This window comes from Drosophila suzukii, chromosome 3 (genome assembly GCF_043229965.1).
Source record: "Drosophila suzukii chromosome 3, CBGP_Dsuzu_IsoJpt1.0, whole genome shotgun sequence".
In the NCBI taxonomy this organism is placed as follows: Eukaryota; Metazoa; Arthropoda; class Insecta; order Diptera; family Drosophilidae; genus Drosophila; species Drosophila suzukii.
Window position 1 is genome coordinate 88,033,967 of NC_092082.1, and position 19,601 is coordinate 88,053,567.

Here is a 19,601-nt window from a genome sequence, read left to right on the forward strand (position 1 = left end):
TATGAAATTTATAATAAATCCAATCAGATCAACCCATACTTTTTGCCTTCTCTATTCTTCAGCAATAAACCGAATTTACTTAGTTTTTATTCTCAGTGTCGCGCTGAAGAACTGGCCAAATCTGTTCAGGAAGTACAAGGCCAAGACGAGTGACGTTGATTGCAAAATGTCTCATATAACTTGCAGAACAGCTTGCACAATTTTCCAACACACAACAAAACCCCCAGCGCGTCTTCTTCGTTTTCGTTTGTAGATTTTTCCATTTTTCCATTTTTTTTAGCATTTACCATCCTTCCTTTTGCAATTCAATCAGCTGACATACGTAGCCGGCTGGCCAACGGAACGGAACCAGACGTCATTTGGAATACAAATCGCCCGATGTGGCACATCAGGTTTCGCCATGGCCGTCACTCGAACCAGTAGAATTTCTAAACTGGTTGAGCGACACAAAAGGCCGAGAGCCACTACAACATACTGCCGGTGGCTAAGACTCAGTGCGAACAATGCATCTCGAATCGTATACTAAATGTATAACAAATTCCGGTAGGTGCGGGCTGTTTTTACTTTCAAATGCCTGGCATATTTGCTGATTTACACAGCACATGGATGGAAAATAAAACCCCTGAGCTCTGGCCAATTTGCGTGTGTTAATTGAGACTAACTGCCCCAGTAGACGGCGGCCCTAGTGCTTTGATTAATTATAGACAGGCCGTCATAATTTACGACTGTTGGCTTTGCATGACAGAATGCAATAAAAATAGAAAAAAAGAGCAGATACATTGGGAATATGTTACACAACATTGCGCATCTGAAAATGAAAGCCCCATCTCTTGGCTCAAAATTTGTGTTGTGTTTTTCTAACCCAGAAAGAAAGAAAGCAAACCACTCGAAGAGTTGACAAATCATCGCCAGATTTACTTTTCAAGAATTAATCCTGCAAATCTGCCGACTCATGGCCTAATCAAAAGTAAGAGTTACCCAAAATTGTTCATCAGCAATGAAAATAATACAAAACATTGAGGCGAATTAACCCATATTTTGCCCAGAGATGAACGCGAGCTTAGCCCAAGTGAAAAAAGAGTGGAGAGCTTGCGTGCCTAGAGCTTATTGATCGAACTGATCGAACAGCAAATGGCAGTTGCAACTACTGACACACCTTTGGCCATAAAAAGATATATATATATATGGACAGGTAGGTATAGTATATAGAAAAACCGAAACCGACTTGCAACTGTTGCAATAATGAGCAACTGCCAAAAGGGAGATAAGGCTGTGTGGGTGCCACCGAGCCATTGACCCACCGAACCACCTGCATTTTCCATTTTCATTCTCCATTTGATGCCGCCTGATTCGCGATTCGCAATTTGAAAGCCTGCCAATCAGCTGGCAAACAATGAACAACTGCCAACTCCGCGAGCCCAGCGTGCGACTGCCAAAATATTGCATTGTGTGCACACGATTTCGTTATGCATTTCAAATGCAAATTGGTTTTGAAAGGTAATTGATCCCCGGGCTCCGCGCCAGTCAATGACAGAATAATTCTCCGATTGCGACTTTCAAATGCGGCGCAGGAAATACAACGTTTGAGAAACCGAAAAACAAAAACACCGAAAAATAAAAGAGACCCACAAGAGATTTGTGAACTGATTTCGTATGCTGCCAGCAAACACAACGAAATCATGGAAATTAAATAAACTCCGCACGATCCCAGGCACATTTATAACTTTGAACTTGACAGCCGCTGACTAGATGCCACTAAAATATACGAAGGCACATACAGTGGGACCTCCCTAGTGGCGGAATCTTTGGGTCACAGAACAAATGTTGAACTACATTTTCGAAATACTGCATATCCTAGGTGGTTCTTCTTTGTCTATAACTCCTTATCTAATAACTAACTTTTAGAAAAACACCACTTTAATCTTCTGAGATTACAGTTCTTCAGTATGAAGATGAAATGTTTTGATAAATGTTTAGTATTATCACATATCTAAGGTTTTTTCTTCACCTATAACTCCTTTTCTAATATTTAATTTCAGAAAAACACCTTTTTAGTCTTTTGAAATTCTATTTATGGTATTATGAATATGAAATTCCCTGAAATATGTTTAGTTTTATCACGAGCAATAACAATTAATCCCCTTTAAATCACCAGAACTCTAGATTACCTTAGCCCCACTGTACCCAAAGCTCTATATCTAGTTCTATCCGACTTTCTTTGATATGACAGCGTTAATTGAATTTCATTTTCATTCACATTTCCCTTCATCGTTATTGGGGCGAGCCGAATATCTCTAATCAGGCTGAATGGTTCATTGGCGATGCAGGGAAGCGTTACAAATTAACCCAGTTATTTATGATTATTTCGTTTTAAATTTGGGTATTAAAAATGATTTAGCCGCCTTGACAATTGGTGCGCTCGATTGCGTTTGGGAGATGCAACTTCTGCCGCTGCCAGATCTTGTAAATTGCATAATCGCCCAGCTGGACCGGGCTTGCATAGTATCTGTATCTGTATCTTCTAGCCGGGCCTAAAACGTGTTCCCAGCCAACTGCTCCATTTTTAGCCCCTCTTCCACTCGTAATTGCCATGGCAATTTGCAATTGTGCGGCTCTGGTTCTGGCAGATTGATGCCTTAGTTTGATAATGGCCAATGTCGAGGCATGCAATTTTAACGGTTGCGCGGTGTCAGAAAGAACGAAGAGATCTTCAGATGTTCAGGGGTTCGGGATTCGGTCTTTCGGAGATGATAATTCCCGGTAGCCGAAAACAAAGGGCAACAAACTGGCAACTGCAACTGTGTCAAGTGAGTCACACGAAGACAAAGATGATCCCGATTCCAATCCCGATTCTGGTTCTCGTTCTTATTTTCCCCCCATTAAAATATCATCAGTCACGTGCTCTGTTAGCCATCCTCTTTTTGTCATGGCAACTCTCTATTGTCTGAATCGGGGGCCCGGGTAAAAAATGCATTTAAAAAACGACACAGGTGACAGAAAATTAGCAAAAACAAAGTGTTATGTGCGACAGCTGAAAGAGCGACAATTAGGCGCATTTTGTGTGTGTTTCGTATTTTTTCCCATTTTGTGTGCGCTGTCTGTCTGCCAGTTTGTGGCTATTGCATTGAATTCCCCCAAAACCGAAAATTGTGCAATAACAATTTGCGCTGCACAAAAATGCGCGAGCAGCTTGGCCAGCAAAAAAAAAGAAAAACAAAAAATCCGAAAACTGAGACAAGTTGCGTGGTGGCTTTTGTTTTGGCACACTGCTAGAAAAGACATTGAACTAAAAAATTCCATGATTGAAATTAACTTCTCAATTAAGTTGACATTAAATTCAGTTCCAAAAAGAAACCTGGTTTATAAACCATTTTAAGTATATCTTTTAATATGTATACCATTTTTCAAAGAAAAACAGGAGTTTGACTTAAAAAAGTCGAAGCAAACCCATACATATTTATAGGAAAAGTATTCCCAAACAGCATTGTTATTAAAACATTTTATTTATTTTCAAAATCCCCCCTTTTTCCCAGTGCACTTGCATTGTGGTTGGGGGTGTGGTGCTGCAATTGTTTTGGCCTGGGCATAATATTCGAGCCATCGAAAATGTTTCACACAGTTCATTAAGCGAAACAAATAAATAAATAGAGTTTAATTGTGCAATCGTCGATAGAAATTGTCAACGCTGGCAATGCAATCGAACCATAAATGGACAAAAGCCTTGGTATGGGGGGTGTTAATAGTCCCCAAAGCCTAATGAAGGTTAATGGACAGCATAGAACGGCATAAAAACGTGAAATTACCAAAAAAAAAAAAAAAGAAATATACAGTGGAAAATTGTCAAAAACTTTTTCATTACTTGAGGAGCAGGGGGCATAAATCATGCAAAATGTACAGTTAATAAAACGATCGAATTTCATTAATTGTAAATTAAGCCCGTAACCGAAAACGCACATGAGAAAGAGACAGCACCATTGGGGTGAGAGTGGGTGAGCGATAGGCGGGGGAAGGCATGGTTTTTGAAATGGTTTCCAGTTGTTTTTTCCTGGCTTTAGCCTGGTCTGGTGTTTTTCTTCTGGGGACGAGCCACGACAACCACGCGGAAAATGTGCGACAAGGCGACGACGACTCTGCGATGGCGACAACTGCATGCCAAGGAAAAGCGGCTGCCACCGATACAGAAACAGAAACAGACTTGGGTTGGGATTGGGATGATGATCGCTGTGGCATGGGTTTCTACAGGCAGGAAAAATATGTAGAAAGTTTTCGACCTATCTTGCAATATCACTTGTTGCTTTAAAGATGACGCGATTGAAAATTCCAGAAAAAGATAACTTAGCTTTCAAACAAACTTGAAATTCAAAATATCTCTAAAAACCACCCTCATCCGACGAGCTTAGCCGGTATCATGGTGATTGACTAATATGCCTACGATCGCATAGTTATATAGAACTTTTGGATGTTAAGATTATCTTTGTCTGATGATTACCTACTTCAATTAAAATTTCTCTATTTCTCTCAGTGCATTGGTGGTGCGCGGTGCGTGGTGCGTGGTGGCTTGTGTGGTGGTGCAGCTGAGCCTGAGCCTCAGCCGGCATTGTTGATTGGTGGCTGCAGTTGGCTGGCGACGTTAATTTCACTTTAACAAACATTTCGCTTGTCTGCCGCCGAGACCGCAAATGCCAAAGCAGACTTTTGCGGCCTATGTGACAGATCATATAGAAATGTGTTGCATTTCTAATCAAAACGATCGATCAAACGGTAGTTTTATGTTTGCCTTTGCGTTTCAGTTGGAGATTGAGTTAGAGTTTCAGTTTCGAGCCGTATTCCCCATATGAGTTATGTATCAGCATTATAGGCGCACATATGGCGCTGGTTTGTTTGTCTAACCGTCTGTCTGTCTGTCTATCTATCTGTATATCTTTCTGACAGACCCGCCCCTTTCCCCTTTTTTTTCTCCGTGTGTATTCGATTTGTCTGTCTGTCTGTCTGGCCGTGCGAATGCCTCAGTTGACACACGATACTCTGCTTTAATAACGGTGGCCTGCATCTGTGTTTGCGTTTGTCAGTCATTCGATTCCATTTGATCGATCGCTGCTGAAAACATAATTTGGTCGGCGGCGGGTCTTTTAAGGAAATGCATTGCCCAAACAAAAAGTCTCAATTACACTGGCAAAGGGGCCCCTATTACTGCATTGTGCTTAATGGCCCGGCTAATGCCTTCATCCCTGGCCTTATAATAATATTCGTACCTGGGCCAGGCCCCCATTCGTAACCCTTAACCTTTTGCAGCAGCCCCTCTGTTCGGCAACAACCTTGAAACCTGTGCTATAAACAATCAAAAACCCATTAACGCCTGCTCCAAAACCTTTTAGAGGGACCTTGCCGACTCAATGTTGTTTTACGAGTATTTACCAACATCATTACGATGAGGCTGCACATTTTCTCAAGAACTATTACAGCCACTAAGAAAAATTAAACAATCTTTATCATAGAGCCGTATTTGAACACTTGGATTCGAAATAGTAGATATGTAAATTGAATGGGGTTTCTAAAGTTTTAAGAATGTATATTTTGTGTTGTTCTCGAACAAAAGATATTATTTGAAGATCAAGGTATCTAGACAGTGGCTCTTCTGTAGTAATAACAAAATTGTTCATACGTGTCCCTATATTTGTGACCCTAGCTGTGAGTTTAGATGTACTGTGAGTCTAGATGTGAATGCCATGATCCTTCACCCCCACAGCAGATAGATCTTCCCTTCCCTTGGGCCCCTCGAATCGAATAGAGAAACAACGTTTTGTATCTTTAAATTTCTAAGAAGCATTTAATGGCCAGGCGGGCATTGCGTGCCGCAGTCTGCGTTGCAGATACAGATACAGATGCGGCAACAGATTCGGATACAGATGCCGATTCAGAGGCCGATGTGCTGCTGGGGAGCCTTCACGTAATTCCGACTTTGAATCTGCCTGGGTGCCACAAGTGTGACTATTAAATTGGCGGCGGTAATTTGAAGTTGTTGCTGTTTTCCCCGCAGTGTTCCATGGGCGAAATGTTCGCCATGGGCTTGGTTTTTTCAGTCTGACTCTGCTGGGACCACACAGCCCATTCTGTGGGACCGCCGCTTTGGGTTTGTTTGCTTTTTCCCTGCTTTTGCTTTTGCTTTGCTTTTGCCTTTACTTCAATTAACCCTCTCGTGTGTGCGTGCGTGTGTCTTTCTGTCTGTGGGGCATTATGCAACCGCTGCTCAGTCGTTGCGGCACATATGAAAAGCGAGTCTGAGCCCCTCCCCCTCCGTTCTTGTTCAATTGAATTTTTACGACGAATTTTAATGCCCCCGAAAACGGGCGGTGCAACTCTCCCTGCAGAGAGAGAAAATATCACCACATTTGTATGTGGGTCATCAATTGGGAAGTGGTCGTGTTCCCAATTCCGCCATGTGTGACACAAATTCAAACATTCTTTTCGATAAATAACAAATGTCAACGGAATAAAATACGATATATACTTTTCAAGAAAGAGAAACTAATAGTAATATAGTAATTCATATTATTTTGTTGAAAGAGAAACTAATAACAATATAGTAATTCATATTATTTTGTTGAAGTACATACATAACATAAGATACTAAACAATTGCAAATATTGAAGCCACTAAATATTTCAATAGTTTTTACTAGGTCATTCTACACACCTAAATATTATTAATTGTAGCCAATTGTATGAATCTTTAGATCTGGAAAATATTTACTTTTTATCAAGTTTTTTCTGATGAGATAAAGATATTAAGAAAATATTTAAGATTCCCCCATTGGAATTTCTTTTTTTTTGTGTGCATATTGACTGGGCCACCCAGAGCTTAATTGCCGATCCCGATGGGTAATTAAAATCGGCATTGCGGCAATAGCTGCCCGCAATCGCAGAGCATCTGCTGCCGCTGCAGAATCGCGAGGGAAATCTGATTAGCGACCTACGCGCGACATTTGCGGACTTATGGCGGCAATTTCTGGGCTGTCAGGCCGGTCGGCCTGGCGATTCCAACTGGCCAGTCCAACAGTCAGTCGGGCGTTGCCCACACGCTCCGCCGGCGGCTGTCAGAACGGTTTAAGAAGTCGCAGGCAGCCGCCCAACTGGGAGACAGCTGGCCATCGGGTGACAAATCAATAGGCTCCAACGTAGGCAGAGCCCCAGGATCAGAAGCAGACTCCTCAGGCCCCAGACTTCAGAACACCAGACTCCGGTCCACAGATTCCGAACTCCATCGAGTGTAGGCATTAAATATGCTGCTGACACCTGGAAATCTGTCCCCCGGTAATCAGCTATAAAGCACATATCTCTCGCTCACTGCCCAAGTTGGCTGCCAGTTGATATTGCGACATGATCGAGAATCTCCACTGGGGCGTGGGCTTTGCAGCTTTGCAGCTAATTAAACGGCTTTGCTGTCATGGCCCACCACACCAAAAAAAAAAAACAAGAAGAAAAACTGAGGAAAAAACTCAACTGAAAACCAGAAAAATATGAGACAACGACAAGCGTTTTGTAATGTACCAAGTTTGATGAGTTCAAAGACCGAACGTAAAAATACAAAGACCTCAAGCAGCGCTCACTGGAGATCGTAAGAAAATATACATTTTACAACCGGCGGTTACAAAAAAGCCCAGCCAGCCATCTGTAATATGCGGCTCTAAGGTCAAGGACTTGGGAAATAGACTTGTGGCCAAAAAGAATCGTGAACCGAGAAACGGAAATGGGTCGGTCATTAGATCAAGGTTTTCTTGTCCGACCCTCGGTAGCGATTATAAAAAACTAACCACCAGACGAGATCTGGAAGTGGAAGTGGATAATGAGATCGGATGGTAGATTAAAAGCCCTATTAAAAGCCGTTCCAGCTGACATAATTTGTTTGATTGTCCATTGGCTGTGCGATTTGAAAACGCTGGAATTAATTTGCATTTCCCCTTGGTTTTGAGTCCCCCAATTGCCCATTGAGATTTCATCCGGCTCCGAATGCCAATTCTAATATATGCGCAAAAACAAAGCCTCCTCTTCGAATGGCCTGCGAATGCAAATTTTCCCCCTTTGTGGTTTTTTTTTTTGGTTTTCGATGAGGACGCCGTTTGTGTCTGTCCAAAAGTGTGGGGCACAAGCCAAAAGGGGGAAAACGGGGCAGTAGACTCTTATCTTGTCACTGAAAACTCGGATTTGCTGCCCTGTTTTTGTCTTTGCTCCTCGCAGAAAATAGCTGAGCTAACGTCGAATTGATGTATGTGTACACTGGGAAAATAGGGGATTTTCTAAGAGGAAAGATCTTTAAAAATTGCATTGGATCATGGCAAAGTTAGTTTTTATTAACCATGCGTATGTCTAAGGAATGTTCGGTCTTAATTTTTAAAATGCTGTATTAGTATATATATATGAATAAATATATAAATGCACCATTTTGCAACTAATAAGTGTAAGTCTCAGTGTACTTATGCTGAGACTTGAAGCTCAGGGGACAAAAAGAAAATAGCACAATGCGACCGACGATGGCATGGAACGGCTGAACTGACTTGATACATTGTTGGAGGAAGTGATCTCATCGTAAATTACAAATTACACAAAGTCACGATATCAATTTCAGATATACCCGATGTGTTTGTCGCTGTTTGCTGTTTGTTGTTATAATTAAATTGTTGTTTTTTTAGTTTTCGCTGCGATCAGCGCACCCAACACGAAAAAAGAAATGTTCGGGTAAAAAAAACGAGCCATGGAAATTGATTAATGTATTTAAATTGATTGAGCGAGGCGAAACGAGCCGAAGAGGAAGAATCGAATGAGGAAAAAAGCCCACCAAAAGCCGACTAATTGTAGAAGAATATTTTGAAAAGCCGCCACAGAAATTAACATAAATAAACAACAAAGTCGTTTGGGTTGGGGGTCAAACACCTACGCTAAAAAAAGCTAACTTTGCCCCAGCACACGAGGTTCATTAGGAGCAGATCTGCATATGGAGATTATACACATATGACGACTACATGCCCTATATACCAGTTCCAATTCCTATTTCGGCTGGCGAAAGGTGACGATGCTGACCCATATGCGGTGAAAGCCTCTTTAATCAGCCAAGCGGGATTTCGCCTTGATTTTTCCACGGAAAATGCGGCAAAGTGTCTAGTCATGGCCCAAAGGCCGCCCCAAATGCTATTAACTAACTGTGGCCCATTTCCAAGACAAGCACACTGGCTGCCCAGAAACCACACACAAACGCCCCCACAGCCACCGGGGAATTTTAATTGGAATTTCATTTGATGAGGTCGAGAAACCGAATCTGATGATCTGGTTACTCCTGTGTTTTATATCTCCCCCAGCGATAATGCCAGAATGTGAATAATTTGACGGTAAATACCGGCCATTATCGAAGGTATTTGTTATATGCTGATAGAAAAGTAGCAAAAACAATTACGATTATTTAAAAATAACCATAGCCAAAGATAACCATGCTGATTATTGCTACCCAGCTATTATATTTGATTTCCCCAAGCCTTTGGTCAATAATTTTATAGTGCCCGATGACTTTCTGTTGACACTTTTGGTCGGGCATCAAATGCGTTGCCAAATATTATGGGAAATATTCACCGCGTAGGCAAATATTACTGCAGCTACGTCACCGCCGCAGCTTAATTAATAAAGCAAATACAAATATTTTGCTATTTGCCCGCTGTGCATTAAAGCATTAAAGCCCAGGTGAACTTATGCAATTCGAGTGCACAACAACGACGGCCATAAATTTACACATTGTCATGTGCGCCCGGGTCTTTTGTGGGATATTATTTTTTCTCAGCATGTTTTCGCCTTTATTTTATCTGGCCAAGTGTCGGTTGGCTGTGCGCTTTTCTAACAAATTCTGCCAGCGAGCTGGTGAAATATTTGCCAGCACAAGTGTTTCAATTTCGGAATTTCGGACAGCCGGAGTCAGGGAAAAAACGATATGCGATATGGCCCAGATGCCTGCCAGTCTGGATGTCTGTATTGTAGGTGGTTATGTCACCTGGTCGCCAGGTTTATTATTGTTGACATGTTGCACATGCAACTGGGCACATGCAACACTTGCTGGGTTTGCCAATCGACCTTCAGCGTTTGGTAACTATGCTGATTTAAGCCATCTCAGCGATGCGGTCCTGGCCACAGACAAGGTCAACTGCAGGCATATAAAATCTGAGGCTGCAGCTCCAGCTTGGTTTTTATGTGCATTACAAATCAATATAAATCGAAGAGTTATAAAAAGCTGAGCAGACCATAAATAAGAGGCCGCTCACAATGAAATCTGAAGTCTGGAAACTGGAATTGCCCGGGTGAATGGCTGCTGCTGCTGTTGCTTTTGCTTTTGCTGTGCTTTTGCTTTGCTTTTGCAGCATTGATAACCACCGGAGATGTGTGCTCTCGCCTAGCACATAAATCTTTTCACACCCAGAGAGGCTCTGACCATCCAGCCAACTGCCAAACTAACCAACCGGCTTTGTATCTGCGCAAAGTGCATGTAGTTTTGAAATTTGAGCTACGCATGCGACGACCGCAGCCCAGGCCCAGACTCCCAGCTAATTACTAGACCAAACCAAGTTCTGGAAAAATAATAAAACAACGCTGTGATTATCGCTAGTCATAATTTACAAAAAAAAGCTGTCGCTCTGGCATTTTTTTTGTGATTTAATTGGCAAAACGAAGCGGCATGATATCATATTCTATACACTAGAAGCGGTAATCATTTATTTTTAGCCAAATTGACAGCCACCGAGCGGGCCGATAAAAGTGGCTAATTAAAGTGTGAGAGGAAGCGAGATAAGACACACGATGTCTATAAGGCCTAGGAGTATTTATTTATATATTTTTACAAAATATACAGAGGCTTATCAGTCTCGGCTCATTTGTCGCCTGGTGTGAATGATTGCCACTCGACGGTTCAAGGTTCAGAGCCATAAAAGAGATCCACTGAATGCTGAGAAAAGAATTCGGAATCGGAATCAGTTTCACTTTTCATTCATCCTCATCAGGCCCAAACCATAAATGCCTACTCACCATTTGAATTGTTCGTACAACGCTGCGTATGATTGACGTGCGCAGCCATGGAGAAATTAATGAAAAACTAGACACAATAACACAGCAACTTGCCGTAATATGAAATTCACCTTAAAGCTTGGAAAAACGCACGGAATGCGTAATGAAACAGCAGAAAAAACACAAAATAAATGTGCTTTATGCCTTGATTGCGTACCTCGAAAATGTTTACAGCATTTGCTATTTTTGTTCAAAACAACAGTGCGGCACAGTGCATACACGGCGTATGCGCAATCCGAGCTGCTTTTCCCCGCTTGTTGTATTTGAAAACGCATCGTGTCGTATGGCAATCAACGCGCACAGCTGGAAACTTCTAAGTTTGTTTACACAACAACATCAGCAGCAACACCAGCGGCATCTTGAAATGGGCAAAAAACTTACAACAACAGGGGGAGAAACAAAAAATAAATTATTTTCATTTTTTCGACTGCTTTTTTTGGGCAAGTCCAGCGCCTGTTTTAGCTTTTTTCTGCTTCTGCCCCTGCTGCCGGTGTTGTTTTCGTAGTTGTTAACATTAACGAGTTGCCAGTCGGGGAACACAAAAAATAAAACTTCCATAGCCATATAATATTCGTCCGCTTGAAAGGCGGCAAGGAGATTTTTAAGTAATCCAACTAAAACAAGAGGGGCCTATTAAATTTTTAATTTACGTGATACTTTATTTGTGCCGTAAACTTTGGTTAGATATTTTACATAACTGGAAGGCAGCTTGCGGTTAGGATTACGCCTTGTACTAAGCTGCTTTTTAATTATATTGAAAATATAGGGGTTGGCTGTTTTAAATATCTATGATTTTTTATAGACGATTATAAATTTAGGTTTCTGTGTGTCCATATAAAACATAAACGAGTTTTATGCTAACTTTTTGATGAAAAAACTGAGCTGATTCAGTAAGCTTTTGTAATTGTTACTCACAATGTGCGACTCAATGTAACATTATCAGCAGCTGAAAGCCAGTTCATTGGGGTCAACTTTAGCAGATAGGTTTCATTTTATGCCCAGCTTATCAGGACCGTGAGTGTTTCTTTCCATTAGTAGCCACTAGTGCATTCGGATTCTCAGAAGCTATTTATGTACAACACTCAGGGTAATAAATAGGATTTATTATTTGTTTAATATTCCAGAATATGCCCATTACTTTGTTTCAGTTTCAGGAACCAAATCAGTTTCAATCTAGGACAAAAGCTATATTAGAAACCTTTGGTAATTACATATATAGTCCGAATAAGTAGGACCCCTTTCGTTTTTTCCGGCTAAAGTTCTATTATAGTATCTGGGCTTCCTATCTTATCGCGCATACATGCGCCTCTATAGAGGCCGCAATGTTTCCAATACTTTCATTCATACGCGGAATTCCGTATGGCTTCCATGGAAAGTTTGCTTATCTGAAGAGTGGGCCAGCGTATTCCTGATAGTGGTTCGCTGTCATCTGCCTTGAAATCCGCCATCCGAAATCCTACCCTACATTCCAGTTCCATTCACCCACATTTGCGGATAGTATTCATGCACTCGCCGAATGAAATTCAATATCTTGCGTGGAGTTCATCATGAGTAATGCAAGGCGGCCCACCTTGACTTAATTTGCCGCGTCTCTTTTTACTTTGAAAGTTGCAACGAAAACAGAATTCACACGCTGCCAACTGAAGAAGAAGGAGAAGGGGAAGGGGCAGCCACTTTCAGCGGCGCTTGGCTTTTTCCATTCAATGTCAAACCGAAAGGTGAACTCTGGCCAGAACCCCAATCAAAGGCTATCCCACCATAAATCACTAATGACACCAACTTTATCTGTCTGTTTAAACAGCCATAAATTCTACCAACAAAAAAACAAAAATAAATAATAAAAAAACCAAACATCTAAAAGGTTCTAACACCTCTCCCCACTCACTGCATTCATAATTTATGCGATCTCCGGACAGACGCTCTTTGATATCAAATTATTTTCGCCGCCACATGAGTTATGGCGTTTTGCATCCGCCGGCCAAATTGCCCCAAAAAGGGGCTCTAATCCCAGTCCAGTTTATATGTATACCTATCCATAACTTTATGTTTTTCGGGTCTGAAGTATATCCCAACTTCCTGCTTCAAATTTAATTAAAGCTACGGCTTACGTAAAATGTATTTCGTAGTTTGCATAGAAATTATTATAATTACACTCATAAATAATGAGAGACAAAAGTATATTGCTCAGTGGCACCTAAATCACAAAGATTAGCTCACCGCTGGATCATTACCATCTCAAAGCCGCGATCAGCTAACCGAATTGGATTTTATTCGATCGAATGGATGGATTTTCGGCGATAATCGAAGGCAAATTGAATTAATAATACGCGGGTCCATAGCTGTCAGCATAACTTTGAGTTATTATATTGGGGAAAATCGTCATAATTTCCACTAATGTGCCACGCGAGTGACCTCTCTCACTCGCATTTTCTATCAGATAGAAATTCGTTTTTTTTATTCAGCTGCTTTCGTATGCCAATCGCGTTGTCAAATAAAATTCGGGGTTTATGAGACAGTTTAGCGATTAAAAAGTGGAGGGAAAAAACCATTGAAAACTGCCCTTCGATGTCAACGAAAGAGATTAGAAACTGTGGCTGGGAAATATTGAAAAAAAGGGGCAACTCGAAAATTACTTTTAAATGTAAATTAAGCGCATCTGAAATTACTAAATATAAGTTATTTTAGTGTTTTAAGTAGTGAAAGTGAGGCAATGGGAGTGGGTGCGATCAGGGGCTTAAGGTTCGCAGGGGATTACGTAAGCTGGGTTTCTTTTTCTAGGTCATAATTAGGGTCTGAAAAGGGGCGGATGTGGGCGTATCACAGTGGCATTTATCACTTAACCGTGGAGAACAGCTTTTGCTATCCCTATTAATGTTACGCACTCTTCTGAAAACAAAGGAATACCACCCTAATGCCAAAGATCTATTAACATAGATATTTATGCAGGTATCCCTGACTTTAGGGGTGAGTTTTCAGCACTTCCCTTTGGCGCATTGTATAGACCGCCTGGAGGAAAATAAAAATAAATTGAAATGGAAGCAATTAAAATGTGAACCCCACTTCAGCCAGCAACCAGCATTCGTTTTCGGGAATTGCCACCATGATCGCAGCTCGTTCGACAATTCCTTTACAGCTGTGTGTACCCAAACATTCATTTCGTGTGCTCAGCAGCCACAAAAACTCATTGCAAGCAAAATGATCGACGATAATGGTAAAACAATGGCAGCAGGAGCTGCAGAAACATTGTCTGGCTGAAAGACAATGTCCCGCATTTAGCGACAATTAAGAAATCAAACGTGGCCTGTGCTGGGCAATTGCAATGAAAACCGCTCACCAGGAGCAGCACAAAGACAGTACGGCAGCAACATGTACAGCAGCAACATCCACAGTAGCAATCCCTGATGACAGGCCACGAGTCAGACTTTCCACTCTAATGCAAATGTGCAATTAAATTGTTGACGTTGCCCGCCGTTTGTTCCCAATCAAAATTGTGCGATCGTAGGACAGGGACTTTGAAAGAGATCAAGTGAGCGTAACGACAAAAGCGCTGGCAATAAATTGTAATTAACCTTTTTTTGTGGGCGGTCTAAGCAGCAACAAAAAACAACCCAATAACTGGCATTAAAATACCTATAAAATGGCAAAATCCCTAAAAAAGATAACCCTGCTGAGAAGCAAAACGATTTGGCGGCCCATAACTTTAATGCGCAAACAATTGGCCTCACTTATTTGCCAAATTAATTGCTCGTCTGTGGTTTTTTTTTTCATTACGAGCATAATTAAATGAATTTTAATGGGGCACAGGCACACAACGTTCTTCGCATAGCCAAACGAACCCAACTCTGGCATAGAGTACTAAACATAAGGCCGCATGTAGCCACATATGGTTACAGTTCAGTAATTTTCATTTCATTTTCGAGTGAAAAAATCTATGGGCTGGAGAGATGTGTATCTGTGGCTCCGACTGTATCTGTATCTATATGGCACACACACAGGGATTTCGGATCGGAACGGGTGTGTCATTATTTCAACTGAAATTCATGCCACATGCAATGCATATACAGAGAGAAATTTTGCTTAAGAGTAAGGTTTATATCTGGTATAAGGTATTACTATGACTATTCTTATTTCAAAAGGTGACTCTGAAGATTTGAAGTAATATTTTTAATGTGGCTTATGGCATTACTATGAATATAATTATTTGAAAAGTGTTTTTAAAGATCATAATTTATGGTTTTTGGTATTTCTATCACAGAACTTATTTCAAAGGTGTTCTTGATGATCATAAATAATACTTCTTAAGTATCAGTAATATTAGTTTTGATAGTTTGCCTACATAACACTCTCTGTATTTTCTGCCTGTGCACAGATGGCTGTCTCTTACCAAACCAACGATCCTACGATCCAACGACCAACGTGGGCAGGCCGAAACATTTTGACAGAACAGTTAGTCAGTTTGGCCTTTTGAAGACAAGGTGTTGCAGAAATCAATAGAACACTTATTCGGCCACACTTGGCAAGCAATTTATTGTATCTATCCGGACTATAGACCGTTGCATAAATTAACCGAGCCGTCTGTGGGCCAGCTGTATCTGTGTATCTCTGTATCTTTTTATCTCGGCGAGGTGGAGAATGTATCTATGCAAAAATCGCTGGCAACTAAAAGTCTACAAAGTAACTAAAAGCTGCTAAGCTTGTGCGCAATTAGAATACGAATACGAATACCGAGCCCCAAAGCCGGTTGTTGTTGCTGCTGCTGCTGCTGTTGCTGTTGCAGCTGTTGTTGCAATGTTGCTACATGGCTACACATGTTGCTGTGTTGCTGGCGGAATAGTTGTTTGTCCGTTTGTTTGTCCGTTTGTTTGTTTGCCTGCCTGGCATCTAACTAGCTATCTATATTTGAGCAGATTGCGCTGCTAACCCCATTGCAATCTCGGCTCTCTCAGACAAACCGACTGGGCCAAAGTGACTAACTTTGCTGGATCTTGGCTGCTGGTTTGGCCGGAATGTGTGTGAGTCTCTAGATTGTTAACAAGTGTAATTTAGTTGTTAAGAGAGAAGAGAGAGAGCGAGAGAGTTCTTGGTGCATTGACAACGCGCTGACTTGTACAAATTGAAATTTAAAACGCTCCTTTTCGGCCAAATGCCAAACTGGTTGGCCAAAGTGGCCCGACCGCCTGCCACATTTATTTAAATTGCAATTAGAGTGCCAGACGCGACTTATAATTAGCTTGTTGGCGGCTTAATTAGTTGGCACACACACGATCCCAGAGACGGGTTCTTGGATCTCCACAATAGAAGAGAGCTCCAGCTTTATCAGCTGTGTGTGTTGGGCTGTGCGAGGCTGTGCGGGTCTGTAAGTCTGTAAGTCTGTGTTTATAAAGCTGAAAGTCGTTAACCTTCGTTGTAACACATTCATCATCATCACTCACCTCGCAGCAGCGGCAGCAACACGCACTCACCGCAGCAACTACAACTCACACACGGCCGTAAAAAGAAGTCGTCTTAATCTTAAACGACGTCTCCATCCATCTCCAAAAGCAGCATCTGCAGCATCCCCATCAGCTGCTCTTGGCCAACTCTTCTTGGGCTTTTTACTTTTTGTTTGCCAGCCTCATGGCATTTGAAAGCAAGCCAGGAAGTTGACGAATTGACGAGCGCACTGAGCTCCATTGAACTGAGCCCCTCTTAAGTAACTCGGATCAGATGCCAGGCGACTCCAACGCATCTGTGCCACAAATGAGCAAACACACAAAGGAACCAGAACAGGCCAAACAACTTGGCCAACGGACGGATCTGTGGAAAGCGGCGAGGAAAGTGTCACGTCTAGAACTAAATATGGGGAAAATTGGGAACACAACAAACATTCTCCGCTGCGTAGAAGAGTGCAATCACTCGTCTTGACACTTTCTCGTCGGCAGCCGAAGAATGCAAACAGTGAAAAGGTTTGGCGGATGTTTGTCGAGACCGAGACCCCAAAAACTAAGAAAAACACAAGCCTGGCTAACTGTAAACTAGCTAACGAAAAGACAGAGGAGAACTTCTCGAGTGAAATAATTAAAATTCCATGCTCATAACTTCCGCAATTAAGGCAGCCGGCTAGAGGCCCAAGGAGTCCTATAGGAGTGTACTCCAGGACAGCCAACAGCCAAGAGCCAACAGCTAAGAGCCAAGAGCCAAGAAAGTCGAGGAGCCACATCATCAGCGGCAGCACAAGCTAATTTCCACGCACAGTTGACGCGATCCGAAGCCAACATGGCAACATGTGAGTTGTGAGTTGCACTCCACAGTGCCAGGGCCCAGAACTTCAACACTGAGAGAATAAAAGAGTAGAAAACCAAAAGAAAATAAAATTGAAAGTTTTACTCAATGTTTAGGGTTAGTTTATTACCATAAAACCTTTTAAAGTCTAGGAGTTAGGCAGAAAAATGAAATATAGTCAAAGAAAGAATATAAAAACGCAAATTAAAGCATTATTTAGTGTTTGAGACTACTTTATTTTCTTATAACTTCATAGATTCTATCTTAGCAAAAGTTATAACAATACATTCAGCTTATCTATACATACAAAAACCCTCATTTTCTTACACATATAGTGTCTTTAATTGCCCCTTAGAAAAACCGATCTTTGCTAGTCTATCCGAATGGATTAGTCCCTGATATTCTTTCAGTGCCACATTGGCTGACTGGCAGACGTTGGCAAACGCTCAGCGGACCAGTGCAAGCTGACTGGCTGCCTCGGCGGAGAGTATCTTTGAGATACAACGCATGCCACACGGAACACGCCTGCACTAATGAAGTAATTCATTGAACCGTGCTACGCCGGCGTGGCTGCCACTGCCATTAGTTCAGTGTTGGCTGCACTCGGCTCCCTTCTTGTTTATTTCAGCCATTGCCATTTTAATGCCCCTAAGCCCTAAGTTGTTTGTTTGCCAGGAGTCTGTTCGCCGTGTTTTTGGCAAACATCTGCGACTGTCCGCACTTCCTGGACAGCACATTAGATCACTCCGCTGACAGGCGGGCCAAAGCCAAAGCCAGGGCCCAGTTGGCCGCTTGACCCCGCCTCTAAAAATGAAAACATCGGACCGGCCACTCCTGGTGGGCATTATCGGCGGTCCGGCCAAGCCCATTGAGAAAAATGTCTTTGATAATTAAGCGGGTCGTCGCCGCCGATCGGCGACCATCCCCGATCCGCGATCCCCGGTCCCCGTTCCTCGAAATCCCCCTTCCAGCACCTCTCCACACCACTCACATTCTAACGATTGCACTTTTACCGAAAAGCGCAAGAACTTTATCTGGCATGCCGCTGGACGTTGCCGCCAGTCAGGCAAATAAAGTAGCAGTGCCTCAAAGAGGAGTGGAGTGTAGACACTGAGAAAAAGTATGACTAAATCAAAAAGAGATACACATTTGGCAAAACAAATATCCATATCTCTAAATGGAAAAGATGGATAGCCCAAAATATAAATAAGTCATAGAAATTACTTCAATATGATCAAGAAATACATGTAAACGGGCTCTATATAATAACCAAAACCAGAATATATTTAGTCATACTATTTATGAGAAATTATGGAATAAAATGTCCTAAATATTTGAACCCGACTCTATGCTTTCTTTAATTTAAAAGCAGGCTATCTTTAAGATACTTTTCCTTTTAGATTTATATTATAAATATTTGCATGTATCTTTTTCAAGTGTAAGATGGGAGAATGGCTTGGAGTGGCCAGTCGCATCATCTTAATAGAAATATGCGTGTGTGCAAAGTGTGTGTGCCGGTGCTGCTGTGTTGTGCATATCAAAATCCATTAGTGGCTTTTGTAGAAATAATCAACAACGACAAAAATAAGAAGAAAACGAGGCAAAAATAGTAAATGTGAAAATAAAAACAGCAAAACTGCAATCGGCAGACGATGCAAAAGTCCCCTGCCCCCTTTTTCTAACTCTTTCACTGCGGTTTTAGTGGTGGCCAATGGCCATATCCATATATCCATATCTCTGGCCCGACTAAGTGAACATTTGTAATGGTCAGTCAGGCGGCCAGTGGCTCGTCTATCAGCAAACGCGTTTGTTCGACTGTCCGCACAGCGGACTTTCGGATACAGATACACTGTATCTATAGTACGTATATATGTTGGACACAGTCCGCAGAACGAAAACAAACCGTACAGAAATTGGCTGGGATCATCTAATCACTTGTTTTCGTTGTTCATTTCAAACAGAGCGTGTCGCGGGCATTTTGTAAAAATAAAAAACGTAATTACATTATGCGGTTGCTGCTCCGTCGGAGGCTCTACTTTATCACCGATGGTCGATGGTCGGTGGTCAGTGCCTCCTCCATAGTTGTAAATAATTGCATTTAATTATAAATTCTATAATGAGTGGCGATGCACTTTTCTTTTCTTTTTTTCTTACTTATTCGCCCACTGGCGATTAAATTTATCAGCGTCAAGTGGTGATTGACTTGTCGGCATGCAAATATGCTGGCATATTTGCATTTACTTGGCG

At 41.8% G+C, this 19,601-nt stretch overlaps 2 protein-coding genes across 2 annotated transcripts in view; one reads left to right on the forward strand and one right to left on the reverse strand.

The window, feature by feature from the left end:
* cv-c (crossveinless c) overlaps positions 1-19,601 on the reverse strand; it is a 95,328-nt gene that overhangs the window by 65,477 nt on the left and 10,250 nt on the right. The window lies entirely within an intron of this gene.
* His4r (Histone H4 replacement) overlaps positions 1-19,601 on the forward strand; it is a 267,260-nt gene that overhangs the window by 58,585 nt on the left and 189,074 nt on the right. The gene's annotated exons all lie outside the window — the stretch shown is intronic.